The sequence below is a fragment of the Schistocerca gregaria genome, chromosome 2, assembly GCF_023897955.1.
Source record: "Schistocerca gregaria isolate iqSchGreg1 chromosome 2, iqSchGreg1.2, whole genome shotgun sequence".
Classification (NCBI taxonomy): Eukaryota; Metazoa; Arthropoda; class Insecta; order Orthoptera; family Acrididae; genus Schistocerca; species Schistocerca gregaria.
The window spans coordinates 732,240,588-732,265,675 of record NC_064921.1 but is presented as its reverse complement, the minus strand read 5'-3'; the positions used below and the strand labels follow the sequence as shown (position 1 = coordinate 732,265,675).

The following is a 25,088-nucleotide window of genomic DNA, read 5'->3' as shown; positions in this document are numbered from 1 at the left end:
CAAGCATACAGATCACGAGAGTAAGATAAGAGAGCTAAGGACACACTAGCAGTCATTTTTGTTTCGCTCGATACGAGGAGGAAATGGGAAAGAAAAATCGGTCATACAGGTACAACATTACATATTACAATACAATATGCACATTACAATATACAGTTATATACGGGCGTATACGGGCATGTAGTAGACGCAAAGGGCGAGGAATGAGTACGTCTGTCGGTGTGCGTTTTGAATGGGGAACGCATGCAAGGGACCTTAGTAAACCACATTATGTTTCGCAATGAACTACTGCCTGCTCCGACGAAGGTGGTAGCGCCTCGTTGCAAAACAGTAAACACTCCTCTGCGACCTGACCGCACAGTGGAATTCACCGCTATTAATAGCCCATGTTTGATTGTTAATCATACAGTATTGCTCGTGGCATGGACTTTCAGACGTAGATTTAATGTATGCTGCTGCAGGTTTTAATGCCCGTAAATCCGAACAAACGTATTAAGCAATCCTAATTACAAAAAAAATTGCTTTTCTATTTTACTTCCAGGCTCGATTTTGTGTGTTTGTTTTCTGCACGAAGCTTTTCGGGAAATAATTACCATTATAAAATGCGTTTGTCGTGTAGTACATTTTTTTTAACATGTTAGAGCTTACATTGTGCTGGTGACGTGCTATTATAGAAATAAGTGCAGTTATTCAAATTACTGGTTTTTTTTCCCCTGTAGATAATAGGGGATTTGAAAGTGACTTGTACGTGTAGATTTCTTGTTGCGTCTTACGTAGAAACTCACGTGTATTGTACGTAAGTTATACAATACGCAGTCATCACTGCATGTTAAAAACGGAAACAAATGATCAGTAAAGGTGTGTCGTACCGAATTGTGAGGAGACATGTTTCTGCTTGACCCTAAGTTTTCGACAGCTAGTCACGTGACTCGTCAAGTGTCGCTCACACACAACAAATTAATGAAGGGTGTGAACACAAGATTTTAGTATCGTAATGGCAATCCATTAGCATTAATAAGTAGTGGGGGAAGCTGTAGGTCAAATTTACGATATTAGCGATTTTAGTCGCCGCTATACGTGTCATTTACGTAGCTAAATCTCATGATGTTTGTGCATCACACAGGGCGTCCCAGGAGAAATGGTAAATAGTCAGGAATGTGAGAGGAACGATCAATCGAAACAAAAAAAGTCTGGTAAACCCTAAGAACTGTGAGTACTTCATCTTCCTACTGTGAAATACATCTCTTCTACCTCTCAAGGTATGCATTTTAGAGCCTATGTTTGCTACACTTTTTTTGATTCGAATGGTCGCTCCTGTCATATCCCTGCATATTGACCATTCCTCCTGGGACACCCTGTGTATGCATTTTTCCGTTGGAAAATGTGTTGGCATCATACTATACCTAGTGAAAGCGCATTGAAGCGCTACAGTACGCCTGGCCAAGAGTGTCAGGTGTACCGCTAAACGCACATGTTACGCAAGGAAGTCGGTAGCCCAGGCGTTTCGCGAGATCAACTCGCTTGTAAGTCGGTACAGTGACCTTTCATCAAACTGCGTGTCTTTCAAACGTAGTGTCAGTCATGCGACTGGATTCGTGATTTTCTGTCGGAAAGTTTTAGTTTTCAGTTTGCTCTGTGTTCTTTACCTGGATAAACGATTTGGCGGAAAATTTGAGTAGCCCTAAAAAAAAAAAATATATATGTGATGCTCTCATTTACTGTCTACTAAAGTCATTTAAAGACAAGGGCGAATTGAAAAACCTTTCAGACAAGGCATCTGCGTCGTGCGAAAAGTGAAAATTGACGCGAAACAATAAAAAGTGTGATATATTACGTATGAGTATTAAAAAGGAAAATTCTTGAAATTGCGGTTACACGATAAATCACACAACTCTAAAGGTCGTCAGTTCAACTAAATACTTAGTTACCATTACGAACAACTTGGGAGAGTGCGTGTCGCGGGTGAGATAGGCGAGTGAGGGTAGCAATTATTAAAACCAAGGGCTGTTTCCGTAGTCTTGAGATTTTTCACGAAAGTTGAATCATCAGTCTTTTTCTACGCATGTCGAAATATTTTATTTAGTTCCTCCTACATAGGGAGAAATGTCAATCGTGATGAAGTAAGAGAAAACGGAAAGATTTAGGGGTTTATTTTCTCGCGTGGTGTTAGAGAGTGAAAAGGTAGAGGCAAAGTGGTAGTATGATCCTCTGCGAAATGCTTTACGGCCGCGGTGGTCTCGCGGTTCTAGGCGCGCAGTCCGGAACCGTGCGACTGCTACGGTCGCAGGTTCGAATCCTGCCTCGGGCATGGATGTGTGTGATGTCCTTAGGTTAGTTAGGTTTAAGTAGTTCTAAGTTCTAGGGGACTAATGACCACAGCAGTTGAGTCCCATAGTGCTCAGAGCCATTTGAACCATTTTTGAAATGCTTTAGTGGTAATAACTGCAGAGTGATCAATTGGATGTGGTTATAGTAGAGCTGTATTTGAACACGACTAAAACTGCTCAAACAGTATACGACACAGTTCGGGAAACAACGTGTTCTGTTCAATCTTTCACTAGGGCCGCAGTCCAATGGCTGTTGTTGTACTATCACTGCCACTGGTTTTAGCGTTTTTAATGCAGTGTAGAATTTGATAACAAAAATAACTGAAGCACGGACTACAGTATCTTCTAGGGTGCAGTTCACGTGGAACAAAAACGACTAATAAATAAATAATAGATTGATGTCAAGATTCTGTCCAGTTCTCAAAATTTCGATCGTCCCACGATCTAGTGTTGTCTGATGGTACTATCTCCATCATGGGCCTTGCCGCTCAAATTTACTCTCGCGGCAACAATTCAGTCAGTTCACCAAAAAATATTTCGTTTGTTAGACTTTTAATTCTTGATTGAATGTTTTCCCTTGTTTCATCTAAATGTTGACATCTTATTTTCAGACATATTTGTAACTTTCATACCAGTTATAATAACGTGCAAAAGGAACAGAAATGCTATTTTGCAAACCACTTCCTAAATTATTAGTTTGTTGTAAAGAAATAAGATATTGTACAGGGATAACCTTCTCTTCCTAGCACAGCGTTTTCGCCTTCGCCTTCGCCTTCGCCTTTGCCTGTTACCTTTACTGAAAAATCAGTGCAAATATTTAAACACGATCCAGTCACATATATGTATCCACAGCCTGTGTTTGACATCAACATGCAGTAACCACTCGCAGACGACTGGAGGGTGGGGGGGGGGGGGGGGGGGGGGGGGGCAGCTCTATCAGCGGAGAATATGAAGATTGTGACGGAGGAAGGGGGGGACTCAGAAAATAATGCAGTAGTTGTCATAAAGCGATTAGGGATCGATTTATCTGACGTGTAAAAGGGCATGATCACTGATCTTCAGTCCAAGGGTGGAAGCTCTTCCGAAACTTCTAAGTTTGTAGACTGTTGGCGTGCCGCCGTGGTTGAAGTATACCGTGCATGGCGAAATGACGCTATTCAAAACCGGCACCGAGAGAAGCGTGGTGCACGTCGGACCAGATGACAGGTGTGAACTACGGCTGGGGAGATGTGTTAAGGCGAATAGACGTGCAGCTGCTGAGTAACTGACCGCCCAGACGAATCAAGGGGCCAGCAGCAGTGTCTCCTCAAACGACCGTTCAGCGAACTATGCTGGAAGTGGGCCTCAGCAGCAGTCGCCTGGTTCATGCAACGCGCTGAGTGCCGTCCATCGGTGACAAAATCTAGGCTTTAGACGCCAGTACCTTAGCTGGCCGTCCACTGAGTGGCTGCAGGAGGCTTTTCAAATAAATCACGTTTTATACTCCATCGAAGAGATGATCGTTGGCGCGTACGACGTGAAACGTCTGAAACCAAACACTGTGCAGCAATCGTCAGAAGGCCCCTGATCAGAGGTCATTCGATGGGTGATCCCATAATTCTGGAACGCGTAGTGGATCAACATAAGTTTGCATCTATCCTTCGGAATATGTCCACTCCTGAATGCAGTTTATTTTTCCTCGGCGCGATGGCATGCATCCGCAGGACAATGCGCCGTGCCAGAAAACTCGTATCATACGCGTGTGGTTCCAAGAGTACTAGGATAAGTTTACCGAATTCCCATGGCCATCAAACTTCCCGTATTTATATATGAAGGTAGTATCTGTTCCCGAAAGAACAGTTACCGCTGATGACCTTGCAGCTTTCGCTAGAATGAAATGATAATGGACACCCTAGCGGCAAAGAGGCGTTGATACACTTCATAGGGGACACGTTGAAAATGTATGCCCCGACCGGGACTCGAACCCGGGATCTCCTGCTTACATGGCAGACGCTCTATCCATCTCAGCAACCGAGGTCACAGAGGAAAGTGCGCCTGCAGGGACTTATCCCTTGCTCGCCCCCCGTGAGATCCACATTCTCAACATGTCCACACCACAACATTCGTAGTGCACCTAATAGATGTTTGCCCTTCTTGTGCGAACGCACACGCTATGCCCAAAATCTTAGCGGACTTGGTAGATTAATCTGCCACAAGTAATGACTATGATGGGCAAACATCTATTAGGTGCACTACGAATGTTGTGGTGTGGACATGTTGAGAATGTGGGTCTCACGGGGGCCGTGCAAGGGATAAGTCCCTGCAGGCGCACTATCCTCTGTGACCTCGGTGGCTCGACTGGATAGAGCGTCTGCCATGTAAGCAGGAGACCCCGGGTTCGAGTCCCGGTCGGGGCACATATTTTCAACTGTCCCCAATGAACTGTATCAACGCCTCTTTGCAGCTAGGGTGTCCATTTAATTATCATTTCATTCCAGTATTTGAGACGAGTCGAGAATCTTTGGGACCACCTCAGGCTGTTCGCGTCATGGATTCTCACCGAGAAACGTAGCGCAGCTGGTCACGATACTGGAGTCGGTATGGCTCCACACTGCCTGTCGATACCTTCCAGAATCTCAATCTCTATCTTCCTGCACGTCTTGCAGCGGTTTACACCGGAGAAGGTGGTTATTCAGGCTGTTGACAGGCGGTCAAATTAATGGTACTCAACAGTGTATATCCAAAGAGACCTATACGATAACTATTGTTGCAAATTTTTTCAGATACGTCATCAATTTGTACAGTGGTAAGATTTAATACTGTTCCCTTGTAAGTCTCAGGAAATTTGAAGTGGAAGCATTGATTGTACGAATCGAGTAATTTGTGGTTTCTCGCGCATCTCCTGCACTTGCGACGCCCTAGCCAAATGTCAGGTAACGGTTCGAACAAGCTCGTTAGTGTACCGAGCACTGTTGCGCTTCGGGAAATCTCGAGCCAGTTCGAAGGCGGCTATCATTTGTCCTACACACATTCAAGTGACATAATTGTGAATGAAGTGGAGGATGAGTAGTCTGCAAGATCCTTTTTGCAGATACGGAGGCAATTTTTGCTTTTCCACGATGTAGTGTTGGTGTTTCTGTCGCCTCCACGCAAGATATAATTGGGTCAACCGGGCACTGCACAGAGCGGCACCTCCTCTCTCCCTGCTTCCCTGCTTACATCCCCCCCTCCCTTCCGTCCCCCCTCCAACCCCCCCCCCCCCCCCCCCCCCCCCCCGAGTTCTCGATGCTTGGTATGAGCCACCGCCACTGTAAGGAACACGCAGCAGCGGCCAGCGCTTGATAGCATAGCATAGCACAACACAGTGTGGCATAGCGCAGCGCAGCCTGGTCCGGGCAGGGCGCTTAATGAGCGCGGGATGCGGCTGGCTGATTGATGGCGCGCGCCGGCGCATCCATCTTGCCAAATCAAATAGAGCCGACAGCCGGCGCGATGCATAATTCAGCAGCGCCCGCCAATCTGCACGCCCCATGTTTAATGTACGCCACGGCTGCCGCCGCCGCCTGCAACCAACCAATTTCCGTTTATTTTTCACCGTGCTGGCTCCGCTGTCTGCCGCGGGGCGATAAGTTTTCAATCGCTACGATAAACCCTGAATGGTGGCGCGTTGCGTCGCTAGAGGTGTCGCCCCTAGCCTCGGAGCTCCACGTATTAATTTTCTGTCCCTTCTCCGATTTACAATCGATCCACGTTGTAATGACAACGCATGATCTCTCTGGTTCTTCCTCTGGATCACAGTGAACAAACAAATGCTGGCACCCTAACTTATATCTCCATTCCCCGAGCGATCACCGTTCGCCGTAAAGGAATCAGGCGTCATAGGCGATGGTCAATAGACATAAATGATCTGACGGACAGAGTTAGCTGCAGTCTGCGACTGTTTGATGACTCTGTAGTATACGATAAAGTGTAGAGATTGAGCGACAGTAGGAGGATTGAAGATGATTTACAATTAGGCAAAATTTCTAGTTGGTGTGGTGAATCACAGCTCGCTCTAAATGTAGAAAAATGAAGGTTAATTCAGATGAGTAGCAAAAACACATCCCGTAATACTGTAATACATTATTAGTACTGTGCTTAAATATCTACGCGTAATGTGGCAAAGCGATATGACATGGAACGAGCATGTAAGGATTGTAGTAAGGAAGGCGAATGGTCGAATTTGGTGTACTGGGAGAATTTTAGAAAACGTTGTTCAAATGTAAAGAGGGCTGCGTATAGAAAACTAGTGCGATCCATTCTTGAGTATTGCTTGAGTGTTTGATATCCGCGGCAGGTCGGACCAAAGGAAGACACTGAAGCAATTCAAAGGCGGAATACTAGATTTCTTACCGTCAAGTTAGATCAACCTGTTTGTTTTACGGAGATACTTCGTGAAGTCAAATGGAGGTACCTGGAGGGAAGGCGATGTTCTTTTCAAGGAATACTATTGAGAAAATTTTGAGAACCAGCAGGTGACGTAGACTACAGAACGAGTCTACTGCCGCCAAGGGTGGGACTAAAAATAACAACGTGTTCATTTACGTTAACAGTAATCGTGTATACTACTACTACTACTAAGTAGTAGTAGTAGTAGTAGTAGTACTACAAGATACTGTCCGCCATGCACCACACAGTGGCGTGCAAAGTGTGGATGTAGATGTAGCTAGAGCTCGATCGCTTTCACACAAGGAGAGGGTTGTCTGCGATTCGTGTTCCGATGGAAAGCGCACGCAGGTAGTCTAACTGAGCGACAATTTCTGTCGAAATGAAGAACATCTGGAAAATAGGTTGAGACTCTTCCAGAGAAAGTGAAGTCAAGCAACGTTTTTCTGCCTTACTGGCCCATTACACTGAAAGATGGGTAGGCTCCTGCTGAAACGTAACAGCCATTGTATTTCACTTCCAATAACAAGGATAAAAAGCTAAAGAACGATTTAAGACACCGAAAGTCGGGTGTGTACGACATTCCATGCGAATGTACCATGTCTTATCTGAGCAGGCCATTAGAACAGTTGATAAGACATGCAAGAAATTTTTTTCTGTAAAATTGATGTAATTTTGACGTCTCTGCTATTACAAACCGAACTCTCGTTAAGCAACTGAGCTGGAGCAATGAATCAGTTACCGCTGCTTTGAAGGTACGTACGGATAATTTGTCTCATTTAGGAAGACTACAGAAAAGCGGTCTCCTCCCCGTAGAATAAAATTGTAATTACTAGGTTTAATCATGAAAATCTCCCCTGACGTTGCATTGCTTCAACAGTTCCGCTTACACCGAGGTGGAAAAAGTCATGGGATATGTCCTAATATCGTGTCGACCTTCTTTTGGCCGACGTACTGCAGGAATTCGACTGGCATGGAGTCAAAAAGTTGTTGGAAGTCCCCTACAAAAATACCGAGTCATGCTGCCTCCGTAGCCGTCATAATTGTAAAAGTGTTGCCGGTGCAGGATTTTGTGCACAAACTGGCCTCTCGATTATGCCCTAGAAACGTTCGATGGGACTGATGTCGGGAGATCAGGGTGACGAGATAAATTCGCTCGAATTGTCTAGGATGTACAGACATGGCGCATTGTCATCTATAAAAATTTCTCCGTTGCTTCGTTGTTTGGAGACATGAAGCCGATGAATGAATACAGATGATCTCAAAGTAGGCGAATATAACCATTGCCAATCAATGATCGATTCAGTTGGACCCGAGGAGCCAGTCCATTCTATGTAAACATAGCACACACACAATTATAAGCAACCATTAGCTTGCAAAGTGCCTTGTTGACTACTTGGATCCATGGCTTCGTAGGGTCTGCGCCATACTCGAACTTACTATCAGATCTTATCAAATGAAATCGGCACTCATCTGACTAAGCCACAGTTTTCCAATAGTGCTGTGTCCAACCGATATGATAACGAGTTCGGGAGTGGCGCTGCAGGCGATGTTACGTTGTCAGCAAAGGCACTCGCTTCGGTCGCCTGCTGCCATAACGCATTAACGCCACATTTCCCCGCACTATCCAACGGATACGTTCTGCGGTTATTTCACGCGGTGTTGCTTGTCTGTTAGCACAGACAACTCTACGCCACAATGCCGCTGTATTCAGTCATTACGTGAAGGTCGTCGGCTACTGCGCTATCCATGGTGAGAGGTAGTGCCTTGAAATTTGGCATTCTGGGCACACTCTTGCCGCTGTGTATCTCAGAATGTTGAATTCCCTAACGATTACCGAAATGGTGTGTCCCATGCGTCTAGCTCCAACTAAGATTCTGGGATCAAAATACGTTAATTCCCATCGTGCGGCCAAAATGACGTCGGGAACTTTTCACACGAATTGCCTTAGTACAAGGGACAGCTCCGCCAATGCACTGCCCTTTTATACCTTGTGTAGGCGATACTACCGCCTTCTATATAAGTGCAAATTGCTATCCCGTTATTCTTGTCACCTCAGTGTATTTTCAGTGGGTGGCGCCGGTTAGCTTTGGCTGCTCGACCAGCGGGAAATGGTATTGTTACCCGGTCTGGAGACGCGTACCTGCAAACATAAAAAAATATTAATTACCTAATTTTATTTCTCGATGTGGTAATCAAAACACTATGACTACTACTCATAGGACACAGGTGGATGCTCTTCGTTATTGTGGTGTGTGTTTCAGTAGTTATTCGTTATTCATGACCTGTATGACACCTTTCCTCATCATCAGCTGTGTTATTACTTCCAGAGATTCATGAAAACAATTAATATCATAAAGTCCTATTTTACACCATTTCTTCAAAATACCAGACGCTTGTGGAAAGTCAGGGCCTGTTGGCTACTGGATATGACTGTCGACGGGACTATGTCGCACTTGTGAACGACAGCGTTCAAAGGAAGCACTGTCTTAGCCTCGCAGAATACTGATGCGCTGTTCCTTGCTTCGACTCCCGTAACCATTTAAGAATTTTTTGTTGTGAGGTGGTCTGAAACTGGGCTCGCTCAGCCACATAAAGTCAAATGAGATGATGTTTGTGTTAATAAGTGAGAAATTGACACACAGGCCCGGCATTAATGAGTTGAGATTCAAAGATTTGCACCAGTTACTCGTGCTGCACTATCGCTGTGAAACAGAAAGCTGAAATTGCTTTGAAGAGATTCAGTGCCGTTGGCTGTGCGTTGCTGCCAGTGTTCAGGTTTTTCAATGAAATGAGACACACCTTGCGTCGTGGCTACGTTGCAGTATGGAGTGCAAATATCAGTTCATACAGTGAGATCATTCTGATCAACGAAATTTGAAAAACTTAATCCAAATTCAGCCTGCAGCGTCTTATTCAAGCATGTCCACACCTTTTCAGTTAGTAAGGGAAGCAGGAGCAGAGCGTGATACTCAATGTTTAACGATATGTGTAGAATAAAAGAGTACAAGAAAACACTTTATAAAGGTATAAAAATTCACCTTGGTACAACCTAACGTAAGAAACTTCCGGGCAGATTAAAACTGTGTGCCGGACCGAGACTCGAACTCGGGACCTTTGCCTTTCGCGGGCAAGTGTTCTACCATCTGCGCTACCCGAGCACGTCTCACGCCCCGTCCTCACTGCTTTACTTCTGCCAGTACCTCGTCTCATACCTTCCAGACTTTACAGCAGCGAACCTAGCAGAACTAGCGCTCCTGAAAAAAAGGATGTTGCAGAGACATGGCTTAGCCACAGCCTGGGGGATGTTTCCAGAATGAGATTTTCACTCTGGAGCTGAGTGTGTGCTGAAACGAAGTTGTGAGGACGGGGCATGAGTCGTGCTTGGGTATCTCAGATGGTAGACTACTTGCCCGTGAAAGGCAAGGGTCCCGAGTTCGCGTCTTGGTTCGGCACACAGTTTTAATCTGCGAGGAAGTTTCATATCAGCGCACTCTTCGCTGCAGAGTGAAAATCTCAATCTGATAACCTTACGTACTTTACTCGAAAACCTCTTAAAACTGTGTTGTGTGTTTTTTACATTTTATGAAGGAAATGTTTGCATGTTTCCCGTCCTTCACACCCATACGGTACAATGGGATAAGATTTTTTTTTAATTATTGCATAAACGTCGAAATTGTTTGGAATATCGTCTTAAAACCGACACACAAGGTTTCTTAATGAACAGTTTGGACTAAGAAATATGGAAAAAATAGTTAACAGTGAGAAAATGTTTTGTCGTTTTGAAAAATATACATTTATTTTTAATGCCTGATACCAAGTTACTGTTATTATTACTTTTTGAATCCCTTCGCTCGTGCATCAGATGTATTTTCCGGTTTGCGAGTAGACAATCCTGTAACCCAGTCCTGCCAAGCTAGAAAAGTTCTTTTGTCGAATCTGTGTGGTAAGCCATTTCTTTGAACTAGCTGGTAGTGAGATAGTTCATCGCTGGACTATAAAGTTTGTTCCCTACTGACTTCTAGTGTGCTACCAGCTCGTCATTTTGTGAACGCGTTTATCAATTTACTGTTGATTTGTTAACTCTGTAGTTGGGATTCTTGTTAGCCTTATAAACGTATCTTTGCAACCTTGATTTGGGCGCGTTAAACTTCTTATGAGCTTTCAAAATTCCCATTTCAGAAGAGAGAGCGAGTGAAACTGCCATTTCCGTTGAGTTAATACGCAGTTGCTATTTAACAGTCTTTCTAATGTGAGTTCACGCCATCTGGAAATGCGAGAGGGGGGGGGGGGGGGGAAAGGAATGTATAGCTTGAAATCTACTTGCATCAAAACATGAAAGCCCCGTCCTCTTCCATTCCGAGAGCACATTCCAGATTGATCACTTTTATGGACCATAACAACTGATGGACTTAAAAGTTTGATGTAACGAACTTACAGCGAATGGCATACATTTCTACATTACATGTTATTTAAGGGCGTACAATTAAAAATTAACGGCCCTACCTTGTGTTTAAATTCAGCGATAATTATAAAAACAAAATTAGAAATGTGAAGGACAATCTTTCAGTTACAATTCGCACTCCAAATCACGTCAAAATCACTGTTGCACTTTTCATTACATTCAGAGAATTAGTTTCATGTCACTACAGTAGACTGCAGCACTCCCCAATCTAGAAAACAGCGTAATCGCGTCGTGCCCCGCTATCCACTTCTGCCCCGAGTCCCCGTAATACATTTTTTTACAGTTGTCACTTAGATATCAAATCCCACAACCAATGTCTGTATCGGAAAATCCACGGTCAATGATACAGGTTTTGTAGAAATTTATGTAGAGGAAGTACGCGGCCTATTTGAGCAACTAGGTTTTGGTAACATGATTGACTTCGGTACCGTATTGCTCAGGTTTATAGCTCATGTAGTGCCTAAAGAACACATTTAAAAAAGAATTGGTGTCATGAGTACGATCCAACCACAAACACCACAGTGGAAAATGGGTCTCTGATGGGTTCGCCAAGACCGAAGAAGATGCAAATATGACGGACAAGTTAAACGAGGTCTGGAAGTAGAACACTTTTCGGTAAGTTTTACGTGGTTGAGTGAACGTTCTGTGCCTTGTATTAAAGTTTGTGTGTAAGGGCGGCGAGGGGGGGGGGGGGGGGGGCGGGCGCAACACGGCGCGGCATTACGTAGAACATCTGAACTATTAAAACCGCCATCTTAAAATTTCTGTGTGTCTACTACACCAGTTTTTGACAGATAGTGTATTACTTGTATAAATAACTTCACAATGAGATTTAACACTATGTTGGTATCGCTTATTTCCTTTCTTAATACCGAAACATCACAGTCGCAAGTTTGGTAAGGAGGAGGAGAGAGGGAATAACAACTAGCTTAATGCAGTATTACAGCATTCGATGGAACTGTGCACTTTTAACACTGGCTTTCTTACTGTGTGAAGGTGGCGTTTGTCAGACGTGTCTTCCTTACCAGCAGTATTATTTACGAAAAACTTGTTAGTGCAACCGCGAAAACCAACAATTGTCATTCGTATAGTGCGACTTGGATGAAGTAATAACAAACACAAGCGTCTTCAGAGCAAAGTCCCATGTGTATGAGCTTTGGCGTACCTGTGCGATCTGAGAGAGACGCAATTTCTATTTACAAACGAGGTCTATGCTTTGCGCAAAGTTTGCATAAATCAAGAGCCGTGTGCGTGTGAAGTGTCGTGTCGTATTGTAATGCGTGAAACAGGAAGTGCCGCGTGTGTGTGTGTGTGTGTGTGTGTGTGTGTGTGTGTGTGTGTGTGTGTGTGTTGCCAGGTATTAAGATGCTGATGTAAGCCACGTGCCGCTATTGCGGACGACAGTACCGTTGTAGTTTTACGGGGACGTGACGAAAAATCACTGTAATCAACCGGTGTACGCAGTATCGTTGCAGCGAAGGTTGGAACTCCAATACGGAACCGGAGGAGTACGTAAGAGTAACGAATAGTGTGTGATACTCGTTGCCTCGTCATGGAGATGATAATTAATAATTTTGCAGCCATTACCGGTCATTTTGCCGCCCTTGCAGGTGTTTTGGAGACGGACGGCGTCGTAGCTCCTCAGCATTTGAAAGTGATGAACTGACGTCCTGTCAGAGATGGATGCCCGCTGTCACAGGACTATGCGTCAGCGCCCATTCACGCCAGCGTCCTTTCTGAGTAAGAGATCGTTCACTGACCCGAACCAGTGCCATCTGACAGCAAAATCATAACCACACAATCATTATCTGGCAGGCATTCGCATTTCATAGCTAATTAGAATAGTTTTTAGACATACAGTTTTGTAGCGCTTCTGTCAGCTATAATCTGGAATCTCTAGTCACGTCTCCTTAGCCGCCTTTGTTTTCGCCCTGCAAAACTGTAGCAATCGTCCTTGGGGCACCGGGTTGCAGAATTTTTGGTACAAAAATCAGGGAAAATCAGGAGTACCGAAGTCGTCTATGCATGATTTCCAGGGATGGGATAAGATATCAGTCTCCTTTGCAGTTTCTCATGACGTATTGCCAAGTGGAACAGTTGAAACCCATCTGTCCTTCGTACGGTGACGGTCCCTTTCCATCCATCACCCTCGACCTAGTAGCATGACGCTACGTTCCATCAATGCACTTTTCACAGCCACATATAATAATTACACTTCCAATACGATACGAGCCTTCGGTGAAGAAAATGAGCCGATTAAGAGACTGCAACTAACCGTAGCAACCTCCCATCCAGTTACAGTATGTGAATATTTTTAGTGGGCTGCTTGAACATACGGTGTTTGCTGTTTCTGATCAATTATTGTTTTAAATTTCCATAACTTACGAACACCGTTAGAGTTCACACTAAAAATGAGTGAAAGTGCTCAGTTCCATTTTGAAATGGCGACCATTTGAGTAATTGCTTAACCTGTGGACGTTCGTATTTTACTTCCTCACACGGAACGTACGTTTGACATCGTTGTATGCCGTGGTACAATTCTTTGCTTTATTATTCTGCTTCATTTCTGCTATATATATTTCGATTTTTATGATGTACTTCTCCGTTTCAGTACTCCTGTTGTTTCTGGTATTATTTCTTTCTAGTTCGTTCGTTTTCCTCGTGTGGTTTCCAGAGAAAAATTAGAAATCACAGAACGGTCATATGTCGTTTTCTTGCGGGAAACGAGTAACGTAATATGATGGTGGTGGTGCTGATCATACAAATGGATTTCTCTCTTTTAAAATCACTTTTCGCCCGTAATTTGCGATTTTCCGTTCTATTTCAGATTTTCATGCACACACACTAAACAGTAAGCTTTCGCGCTGTCTAATGATGACTTCATTTTGTGTTGACCCTTCTCCTCCCCTTCCTTACTAGATTTGACTAAATTATGCAGTGCAATTTGAATTATAACCTCTGTGGTAGAGTTCTCTTGGCATTGCATCGTCACTTAAAAGTAAGTGCTCAGTAATAGTTTTCTTCAACTCTTTTGCTTTTTTAATTGAGTTACTGCATGTTGCCGCCTCTTGACTGAGTTGCAGCAACCGTATCGCATGCTGTACATTTCTCGTAACAGCGACGATTAACTTGAGATTTTGTAACACGTTATTCTTGTTATTTATTCATATCATAATCTCATTTTTTGAACGTACGCCTATGTAGCATTCACAGCGGTACTGTATTTACGTTATTATTATTATTATTATTATTATTATTATTATTATTACTAGTAGTGGTGGTGGTAGTAGTAGAAGAAGTAGTAGAATGATGGGGGTAAGATAAATGCTGTGCCAGGGCGTATGCTGCATTAGCAGCGTGATGTGTCGTGTGTAAAATAAGTTTTTGATCACGACTTGAGAGAGTATTACGAAACACGAAGCGTTCAGCTACGTGAAAGCGCTAGAACTGCCAAAAATCATCGCGCGTGGTAGCTGCTATTCCAACTTGTGGTTGAAATTAATTGCATAAAGCATGTGCTTTGCTCATCCGAGTAATTGCACTATAGAGTCTCGCAGATATTTTCATTTCTGTTTGATAAAGCATCTGTGATTCTCAGCCCTTCACGTCGTTTTACTTCTGTTCTACAACTTAGTTCTTTCATTTCCTCATTTTTCCACTTTCTTTAACACAAATGTTTCTCTCTGATTTTTGTCTGCTGGCTCTGTTTATAAGTTTGTGTTTACCTCTCTTCATGTAAACTCAGAAGTATTACACAATTTACCTGTTTTCCCCCTGTGGCAGGATAACGACATTGGAGCGACTGTTCCTAAATAGTCTAGCAGAGCAGATTAGTATGTTCTGTGCACTAGGCTGCCTAAAAGTGGTTTACGTTCTGTATGGTTTAACCGTGGCACTAGTGGTAGCGGAGGCCAATGGCTCTTTTGATCTGCCAGCATACATGAAACACGGAGAGATTTAGCCCAATGTTTGCGTTGGAGCGTCACCTTTTCAGGGCTGACAAACTTCATTACTGTGCGTCGGGGCGAGTTTGAGGCTGGCTGAATGAGCTCCCTGCACCGGTACTTGCGTCAAATCATCTCCGAATTAAGCCCGAGCCACTGTTAATATTGGATTGCTCAGATCGTCAGAGGCCTTCCTGTGCGCCTCATATCGTTTAGCGTAATCACAAACTCCAGTCTTGCCATCTACAGTTGCGCAATATGCAGCTGAAAGTTCTGCTCTCACATTCTCATTTCATTCACACGAATGATAACAGACGCGTTCGCTTAAGACGCTAGGACAAAGGTCAGTCGCTTTCACGGAGGCAACTAACCTAATTATTTCAATGCAGTAATTCGTCCAGCACTATCCACTTAACGATTCCGCCACAGTTAAGAAGTACTCCGCGGTAGCTTCGTTGTAGCGACGTTTCTGATAGGATGAGATATGTATTCCTGTGGCAATACTGAGACCAATTGAATTACAACAGCGAGTATTAATACATCAGTTTAATTTCATGCAGCACACCAATAAGAGCCACATACTTCCATAGCTACTAAAGTATGAGTATGTTGACAGGCTGTGAAAAAAAATGATGTACTCTAATTTCTGCCATGTTACTCTAAACTTTAATATGTGTAGCTACTCTAAATTCCCGACGAATACCGGTGTGGTCATATCAACAAGGCCACAGCTCGTTTTTCGAGGATTTTCATTGCTGACTTTGATGACAATGCTGTCGGTTGGAAGTTAAATCTAATACGCTTATAAGTCATCTCTATAATCTATATGATGCGACTGCGACTACACGAAAGCGGTACATTTAGTTACTGAGCATATACCAATGTGACGGGTGTGCCTTATTTTATTGTGTAGATCTGGATCATTCAATGTAATGATACAATCATTGAACGTTATTAGATATGCTCTGAAGCAGGATGTATGAAAATTTGTCCCATCACCTCTATCTCTGGAGAAAAAGAACTAAACGGTGTGCAAATTTTTGCCCGATCGTCATGGAATAATAATAAAATGTGCTCAGCCAAGTGATAATAGTATTAGAGCAGTCGGCGGAAAACATGCCCATTATAATTAATGCTCTAATACTCTATTTGATTCTTATGCTGTTCAGATGGAAGTGTTCAGCAGAGGGTTATTAACACTACTTTCTTTCTGTTTTTCTGCCGTTTCATTTTCAGATATCATGTGAGAAAAATGAACACGAAAATTGTCCGTACAAGTTCTGATTTTTGTTATTGGACATGGTGACCTAAAACACCGTTAACATTTGAAAACGCACTAGGTCACGAAATAAAGTAGGTTGGGAGGTAAAAATTGACACACATGCTTGCAATGACATGGCGTTTTATTTAAACCAAAAACGATTGCAAAAGCTAGCCAACACACAATGCTGGCCAGCAACTCGTCAGTGCGCCGCTTTATAACCATGCATAAAATGAGCTGCAGTGACGGAGTCAGTTCGTTCCTAGCTTGGCTGATAAACACCTGCTGGAAGGTACTACTTCCATGCAGAATGGTGCTCCACCCCATATTGCCGTTAGTGTGAAAGATCTCTTGCGCACATCGTTCGGTGACGATCGCGTGCTGAGCCGCCACTTCCATCATGCTTGGCCTCCCACGTCCCCAGACGTCAGTCCGTGTGATCATTGGTTGCAGGGGTTACGTGAAGTCGCAAGTCCATCGCGATCGTCTGACTTCATTACGGATACTAAAAGACGACATCCGACGACAGTTTCTCACCATACCTTCTGATATGTTGTGCAGTGCTGTTCACAAAATTAATCTCTCAACTACAGGCATTGTTGATGAATGACGGTCAACATGTTAAGTATTTGCTAAAAGCAACATTGTCTTTATTCTAATTACCGCTTTTGTGTAATATGAAGCGCCATTTGTTGGTCATTTGTGCACTTTTTTGGATTCAATAAAACACCGTGTCATTTCAAGCACGTGTGTGTCAATTTTTACGTCTCTACCTATGTTATCCCAGGAAGTATTGAATTTTCAATTGTTAACGGACTTTTGAGTTACCCTGAGCAGGTAGGAGTACACAAAATATTCGGGTATTCGAAGGAGAAAATCGGCAAATTAGACGATCTTGACACAACGAAAAAGCTTTTGGTTTAATGATTTCCACCCCGACTAATTTATTGTATCCGTGGCACATCACACGTATTTCGCGATAACACCAAAGGAGCTGTCCTTGTTTGGATTTTTTCGGTGTCCTCCGTTAATCCTATCTGGTGCTGATCCACATATCGTGCAGCAATACTCCAGAAGTGGCAGACAAGTGTGGACTAGGCAGTCTCTTAAGCAAATTTGTTGCACCTTCTGACTCTGCTGCCAATAAAACGCCATCTTTGGTGTGCCTTCCTCGCAATCATTTTGCGTATGATAGTCCTACTTTCAGTTTTTCGTTAATGTAATCCCTAGGTATTTTGTTGAATCGTCAATCATTAAAATTTGTGTGATTTATCGTGCAACCCAAATGTACTGAATTTTTTTATTAGTCATGTTGAGCTCCACACACGTATTGGCACTATGCCGTCTGTAAAGTCGAACCAGAATGCGCTCAGTGCCTGCTTAGAGGCATGCGCGATCCTTATTTGTTGGAACTCGCACTCCAGATGCTGTACACTAGGAGGTTGCTGTAAAAGGACCCCAGGTGGTCCCATAAACGCAGCATTTATTTGCGTCGCAAATGGCGCTGCGTTTGGTAGCGCGCAGGCTCTTACGTGATGGTTTCCACGGCACGGGGGACGTGCTGCACCTGTTGCTCGTGACGTAACAGGCTGCGGGGCGCTGCATATTTCATGAGCGGGCCACGGACTAACGCTGTGCGATCTCATTAGGCCGAACATGGGGGGCCGCTGGAAGCACTTACGGGTCGTGGCTGTACGGAATACGTGATTCACAGAAGAAACGCTTCTGTTTGCAGTCGTGATCTGCAGATTGTTCGTAGAGAATTTTCCCATTATATTCAAACAATTGTACCACCATTGTTACACAGATACGTAAAAATACCAGAACTGCCAGTCGCTTGATTCGGTTCAAAAAACTGCTAAGGGGCGGGATCACTTACTACCAGTAAGCCACACGTTGTTGTCGTAAACAGTTCCTTAAAAGCGTCGTCAGGGAACCGCGTTGAAGTGATTTCACGCTTCTTCCAAAACAGAGTTTTGCAGCGTTGGAAGACGTCACGGCGATAGCTCACGCGTGTATGCGCTGTCTCACATAAACTGATAATCTATCAGTAAAGCACACAAATGTCTTGATCATATTTGGTGGATTTATGACAGTTAACCGGTTTCGACTCGGAACATTGCATGCGGCTGCCCCACAGTTTCGATCTTTGCATATCATAACTAAGCTGTGTTTTTTGTAAAAAAAAATTGTGACTTGTCGATAAGTTTAGAGATGATCGTTGAGTTCCCGCGCTTTCGGCACTTAGGCGTTGGTGTGGTGGCAGACAAGAGGTTGTAACATAGAAAGAATGGAGGTGTGCTGTGTGTAGACGGCAAGGACAATTGGAAAGTAATATTTTTTTTAAAACTTGGTGTGTTGTTTGTATAATTTTTTGCGCAGTTCTGTGCTACACAAGTGACCAATAAATATCTTAAATCAAATTAAAAATCTGGGCTTGATAATTCATGATAGAGTGCGGAGTGAATTTCGAACGGTGACATTATGTTTGAAGACGGGTAAGCTAGCTTCAATATTAACTGCCTGTTCTACGGACTCCAGTGAATCATTATCATAATCAGTACCTTGTGTCTCTCCAGATAGCTGAACGCTTGAACGTGCTGATTATGGGACACGGAGAGGCGAACCTGATCGGGATCGAATCGTCATAGTCGTCATCACATCATCATCATAATCACCACCACCACCACCACCACCACCACCACCACCACTACCAGCCCTTTGTAACGAAAATAACACAAGTTGTCGTCATCGAGGATATTTTTAATCTTGATAACATGCCATTGTAGCAGCAGTAACGGATCTAACAACTGCGTCAGACACTTCTTATATAGGCGCTGCCGACCTCAGCGCCGTACCTGCATGTTTACGTGTCTCTGTATTTGAATACGCATGCCTATACCAGTTTCTCCACCGCTTCAGTGTGTGAGCGCTCTTTCGTCCCCTAGAGCTGTGGCGTCGACGTGACGAGCCGTGGAGCAGCAACGTGGGAGGTCGGGTAGCTCTTCGCGCGGCACCTCCATTAGAAACGATGGATGGTGGCCATTACACACGAGCCGCTTGGCCACGATCGCCAGCGCATGCATTAGTGATTCGCACTGCGCCGGCGGAATAGGAGTGGTCCCGTGAACAGGGATATCGGACTACTTTGCGGTGGCTGCTTCTGCGGACCTGTAATTTCTTCCCTCTTTGTTATTATTGGCCGCGCCGAGACATTTCAAGGCTAAAGCGCTTCTTGGAATTGCGATCGACAGAAACGCTAATATTATGCAAACACAGACCGTGTTCTGTATATTAGTGGTCTTGGTGGCGTTAAAGAACGATTTGAACTGGCGGTCACGTTTCTGGTGGTAGCGGTAGAAACGCCTGAGCGGAGGGAGACAGTGCACAAGGTTCTTAACTAGACTATTTCCAAGGAATACGTACTTAAAGCTAGACACAGAACTTCAATAACTCACCATCTCGTGCAAATATTGTTGCGAGATGTAAATGCTAATGCAGCTTCACGAGGGAACTGGTATTTCGCGCTATTATACTTCTGGAGAAGTACTGGGTTAACCCCACCGCATTCAAATGATTGATTTTAACGGTGACTAGGCAGAAAAGTAGGTTGCGTATAAAATTGTATGTAAAATATAGTTACGTTTAATTATTATATCAGTTAAAATTTTCTGTAAGAAAAAAGTTCTTTACTTTCCGAAAGTGCCTCTTACCTCTTACAGTTACAAAATAAATTAACGCACAACTGCAGTTCAGATCCCATGGATTGATTTTCAGGTGCTCCAACGTGGATATTTAAAATGGTTCAAATGGCTCTGAGCACTATGGGACTTAACATCTGAGGTCATCAGTCCCCTAGAACTTAGAACTACTTAAACCTCACACACATCCATACCCGAGGCCTGGATTCGAACCTGCGACCGTAGCGGTGGCGCGGATCCAGACTGTAGCGCCTAGAACTGCTCGCCCACTCCGGCTGGCATGGGTATTTAGAATGTGTTTCTTGGGTCTGATGTCTAACGAACGGATGTTACAGTATACACCAAAGCTATTGCGATGTCAGCTGTTTTTAGGGTTCTATGCCTCAGTGTGATAGAAATGGACTGACTGTCTGCCTGTGCATTTGTTAAGACTCTTTTTTTTTATCAGGAACGGGTAGAGACGTCGAGTTGAAATTTGTCAGGTATTACGGTCTACAATGCCTTGGCGGAGTACAACATTTATGCTTCCAAGTCAATGAAATCAAAAGACACGGCTAATTACGAGCCGTGTTTTGATACACTCAAACTCACTCGTCGAAACTGGAACTATCTACATACTTGTCGGGTTCAGTGGTGTAGCGATAAAGTGCGTGGCTAGAAACCGAGACGTCATAGGATCGAATCCTGGTCGGACCACGGATGTTTGTCATCGTTTTAATATAGCCTTTACACCTCAGCGGTGTGAAGCAAGACTCACCCAACTAAATATCTTTCTTCCATTGCTCTATAGCCCAGATTTCAGCGTTTCGGCACTCTGTTCTCATGTTACGGGAATTTGAATCACCAATGAGTGGTCTTGAAATTCCAGCTCCAGCTGCAATTCTCTGCTTATGAAGCTCCGTTCCTATTTTCGTGCTGACAGGAGTCGCGATTGCGACATTCAGTTCTGCAGTGAGTTTGGCAGCAGCAGTGTTCTTATGTTTCGTCACAGTCCTCTTCAGTGACTACCATTCACATCACCCCGTTCCTTGTATGCACTAGAAATCTTCCATACGGTGCGTCTTGAAACATCAAACACTTTGCCTACCTTGGTCACGGAAACATGCTGGATGTGAACGCCACAATTTGCACACATTCTGATTCACTTAGCTGCGACATAATGCACTCACAACTACTCAGAGCACTGTTCTGACCGCCGGCCGGAATGGCCGAGTGGTTCTAGGCGCTTCAGTCAGTTTAAGTAGTTCTAAGTTGTAGGGGACTGATGACCTCAGAAGTTCAAGTCCCGTAGTGCTCAGAGGCATTTGAACCATTTGAATTTGTGCTCCATAGTGCTCAGAGGCATTTGAACCATTTGAATTTGTGCTGACCACGAGTGACCCGTGCAATTTACTGGCGACATAGCACAGCCTGCAGGCTTGCCTGGCATCTGCGTTTATGTTCGAGCACGCATTTCTCGCGGTGTATCCACGTTTTTGTTCAGCCTGTGCACGTCGGCGGTGGAGGGTCACGTGACCGCTTCTTATCAGTTCTGCACCATCTATAGCGCTGCAGAGGGGCCAGTGTGCTCTTTTTAAAGGACGCGAGTTGTATTTTGTCCGGTGAGCTTGCCGTACCATAATTTTTAGAACGTATGCAGATGCAGGATAACCTGCAGCAGACACAGCGAGTGTGGGCCAGGAGTAGGCCGGTCTTGCCCTGGTGCTGCGCTGTCGCATCCCACCGCTATCTGCAGCGCCAGTCGGGCCCCATTTTTACGAGTGGCTCCGCTTCTGTTGCCCCCTCCCCCCTCCCCCCCTCAAGCGAATTGCGTCCAAATGCCGCGTCCTGCTTTTACGTCGCTACGGTGCCTGCCTGGCGCCCTAACAGCTCCCAGACTCGGCGTTTTACGGCCGCGGTATCGGAGCACGCACCGGCGCACTTAGGCTGCGGCGCGTCCTGGCCGATGATAAGGCCAAAGTCCGCTGCCGCTGCCGCTCCTTTTTCGATTTTATTCTCCCGTCACCCAGCGGGTACATGGTACATAATGCAAGAGACGTGATCGCGGAATGATTACTTTCCGGAAGCACCTGTGAAGTCGAAAGAGTCCAGTCTCGGACTGGTGCAGACGTCAGGAGGGAGCTGGCCAGAATGCAGTGATGAGGACGAAGCTGCGCTCGAGAGCGCCATCATTGACAGTAACACATTTGTTGAGCAACAGTACAGGATATTCTTGCAGAGCGTCTCGCCACAGCTAGGCCGGCAGAGCGGTGGCGTCGTCAGCGGAAGACTGACTGCACGTGCTCGACTTGTGGTTGTTAGATGTTAAGAGCCATTTGAGCCATTCTTGAATATATGCGACTTTGTTGACGGGGCCACTATCTCACCTCTCCTTGCAGCTCTTCTTCACTATCGAAGTGGAGTCCTCGATGGTGTTATTTACGTTTCTGCTAACAGATGAACAGGCCTACTTGGGACTATGTAGACACACCGATAACAGTGAACCTAAGGTTTTGGATTGTTGCAGATATCGCCACGCTCATGTGTGGTCTGGCATTGCCATGCCGAATAAGTGGGTGCTCGCTGTGAGGAGGAATTCTTCGAATTCACGCTTCCAGTGTTTTCAGGACTGTTTCTAAGGCCCCAACATAGTCAAGTTAAACACCAGCATGTCATATTCTAAAATTTCGAGCCCTCCAGCAGCAGAGGGTTGCAAGTACGTAGACACGAATAATAAAGATGTGGAATGTTAATAATGTTTCTTCTATTTATAATGATTCGGAGGCATTGGTTTCACCATGCCGTCGTACATAAACAGCACAGAATCGAAAAATGAAAGAATGTGTCAAGCGGTATGATGCTGTAATTTTACAAGTTCGATTAACAGGACTTCATTTGCTTCAACAGCTGTTACCAGCTGTACCTATTGTTGCCCGCGACATGATGTGGTTGAAAGACGCAGTGCACCGTCCAGCCTCGACAGTAATAATGAGCGTATGGCATTGGTGGCCGGGAGACCCCTTGCGGGGCGGTTCGCCGCCGCTCCACAAGTTCTTTAACGCCACTACGGCGACTTGAGAGTGAATGAGGATGAAATGAGTAATGTCTCTGGACACTCGGGAGTACAGGTATCTTCGTTCTTCTATTGAAAGGGGAGGTTCCGTTCCATGGCCAACGCGATAGCTGGATGTCTCTGTGTGATTTTTGTTGCTGTAGTTGCTGTTTGGTGTACACGAACTCGTTGTATGAAACTGCTTTAGAAACGGCAGAGAAGCTGGTTGGTAGGCTTGTATCTGCCGTGGTAAAGGATGCATTGAAGCTGATGCCTTTAACTTGGAACAGTTACTGTCACCAGTTGTTTATGGCAGTAATACGTAAATATCGATTTCAAGCCTTAGCATAAAGTACTGTGTTTAGGATCCTCTTCTAGCTGTAAATGTAAATCGCAATATTGAGAATGATTTACAGGATTAATTTATTTGGTTAACATGTTTCCAGCGTACAAAGCCGTCATGAATCTGATCATGACCTTGTAAGCCGAAAACAGGATAACGAAAGTAAATGTTACTGTAGATTATCCATAGTGTTCTCCTTTTCATTTATAATTCTGCTGTCGGTCTGTAAAGAAGCCTCGGTAGGATTAGTTTACTCTGTAACTTGTTTTGAGCCTGAAGATCTGGAGTATGCTGCGTCTGTACTGAAAGAGTGCGAATGGAAATATACCTTTAAATATATCAAAACCTTTTATGTGGAATATTTTTATGTGTACTGTCTCTTGTCCCGTCCCAGTTAATATTTGCATAATACTAAAGGCTTTAATTAACATTTTTTGGGGGTCACCAAACTTGTGCCAGCCTCTTCGTCTCAGAATCGGACTAGCACCCGACATCCACAGTTGTATGCTGGGTGTATTCCAGTCTCTGTCTTCCCCTGCAGTTTTTACACTCTACTGCCCCCACTAGTAGCACGGAGGTAATTCCCGGACTCCGTGACGCACGTCGTATCATCCTGTCGCTACTTCTTGTCGCCGTTTTCCGTATGTTCGTCTCTTCGCCGATAGTGCGGGGAACCTTCTCATTCCGCACCAGACCAGCAAGTTTCCAAAATATTTCTAAGCCACTACATCTCGAACGTTTCGATTCTCTTCCTTTCGGGTATTCCAAAAGTCCATCATTCGCTACCATACAAACCTGCACTCCAGATGCACAAATTTTGCTAATTTTCTTGCTCAGCTCTCGGCCGATGTTTGATAATAGCTTTCTCTTGGCCAAGAATGTCCTCTTTGCCTGTGATAAAATGCTTTTATTTTTTCTTCGTGCGTCCATCATGTGTGAAATGGCTCTGAGCACTATGGGACTTATCATCTGAGAGGTCATCAGTCCCCTAGAACTCGGAACTACTTAAATCTAAGTAACCTAAGGACATCACACACATCCATGCCAGACTGTGGCGCCTAGAACCGCTCGGCCACAACGGCCAGTGAAGCGTCATGTGTCATTTTACTTAAAAAATAGCAGAATGGTTTAACTTTGCCTACTTCGTGGTCCTTTCTTTAAAAAAGAATAATTAAACAGGGAGGCAGAAACTGCACAAACGGCGTTTTTGTGCTTCAGTGCTAGTGCCGTCCGTTTCGTAGACCAGCAGATTGCAAAAATGGAACTTCACCAGAGCTATGATCGGAAAATCCTTACTAAGCGACCCATTTAAACATGTTAGGTTATCCGATGGCCTACTGCCACAGTATTTCCTACCACATGACGGAGGAGGATGGAAGATCAGGGCTTCACGCCCCGTCATCGAGGTGGTTATGTTAGACGGAGTACAAGCTAGGAATCGGGGATGCGTGCCAATGGACATCGACAGTCTCCTTCTGAAAAGGAATCAGCACTTTTGCTCTAAGCGTTTCAGAGAAAGTACAGAACACCTAAATCAGAATGATGGGACAAGGATTTGAAGTTCGGTCCCTTAGAATGCGAGTCTAGTGTTTCAACCTCTACGCTGCTTTGC

General features: G+C 44.5%; 1 protein-coding gene and 1 non-coding gene across 9 annotated transcripts in view; both read left to right on the top strand.

Moving 5' to 3' along the window:
• LOC126334869 (atypical protein kinase C) overlaps positions 1-25,088 on the top strand; it is a 704,619-nt gene that overhangs the window by 658,410 nt on the left and 21,121 nt on the right. The window lies entirely within an intron of this gene.
• Trnat-ugu (transfer RNA threonine (anticodon UGU)) lies at positions 4,650-4,723 on the top strand. The gene has a single exon. It is a non-coding gene; the product is annotated as a tRNA-Thr (tRNA).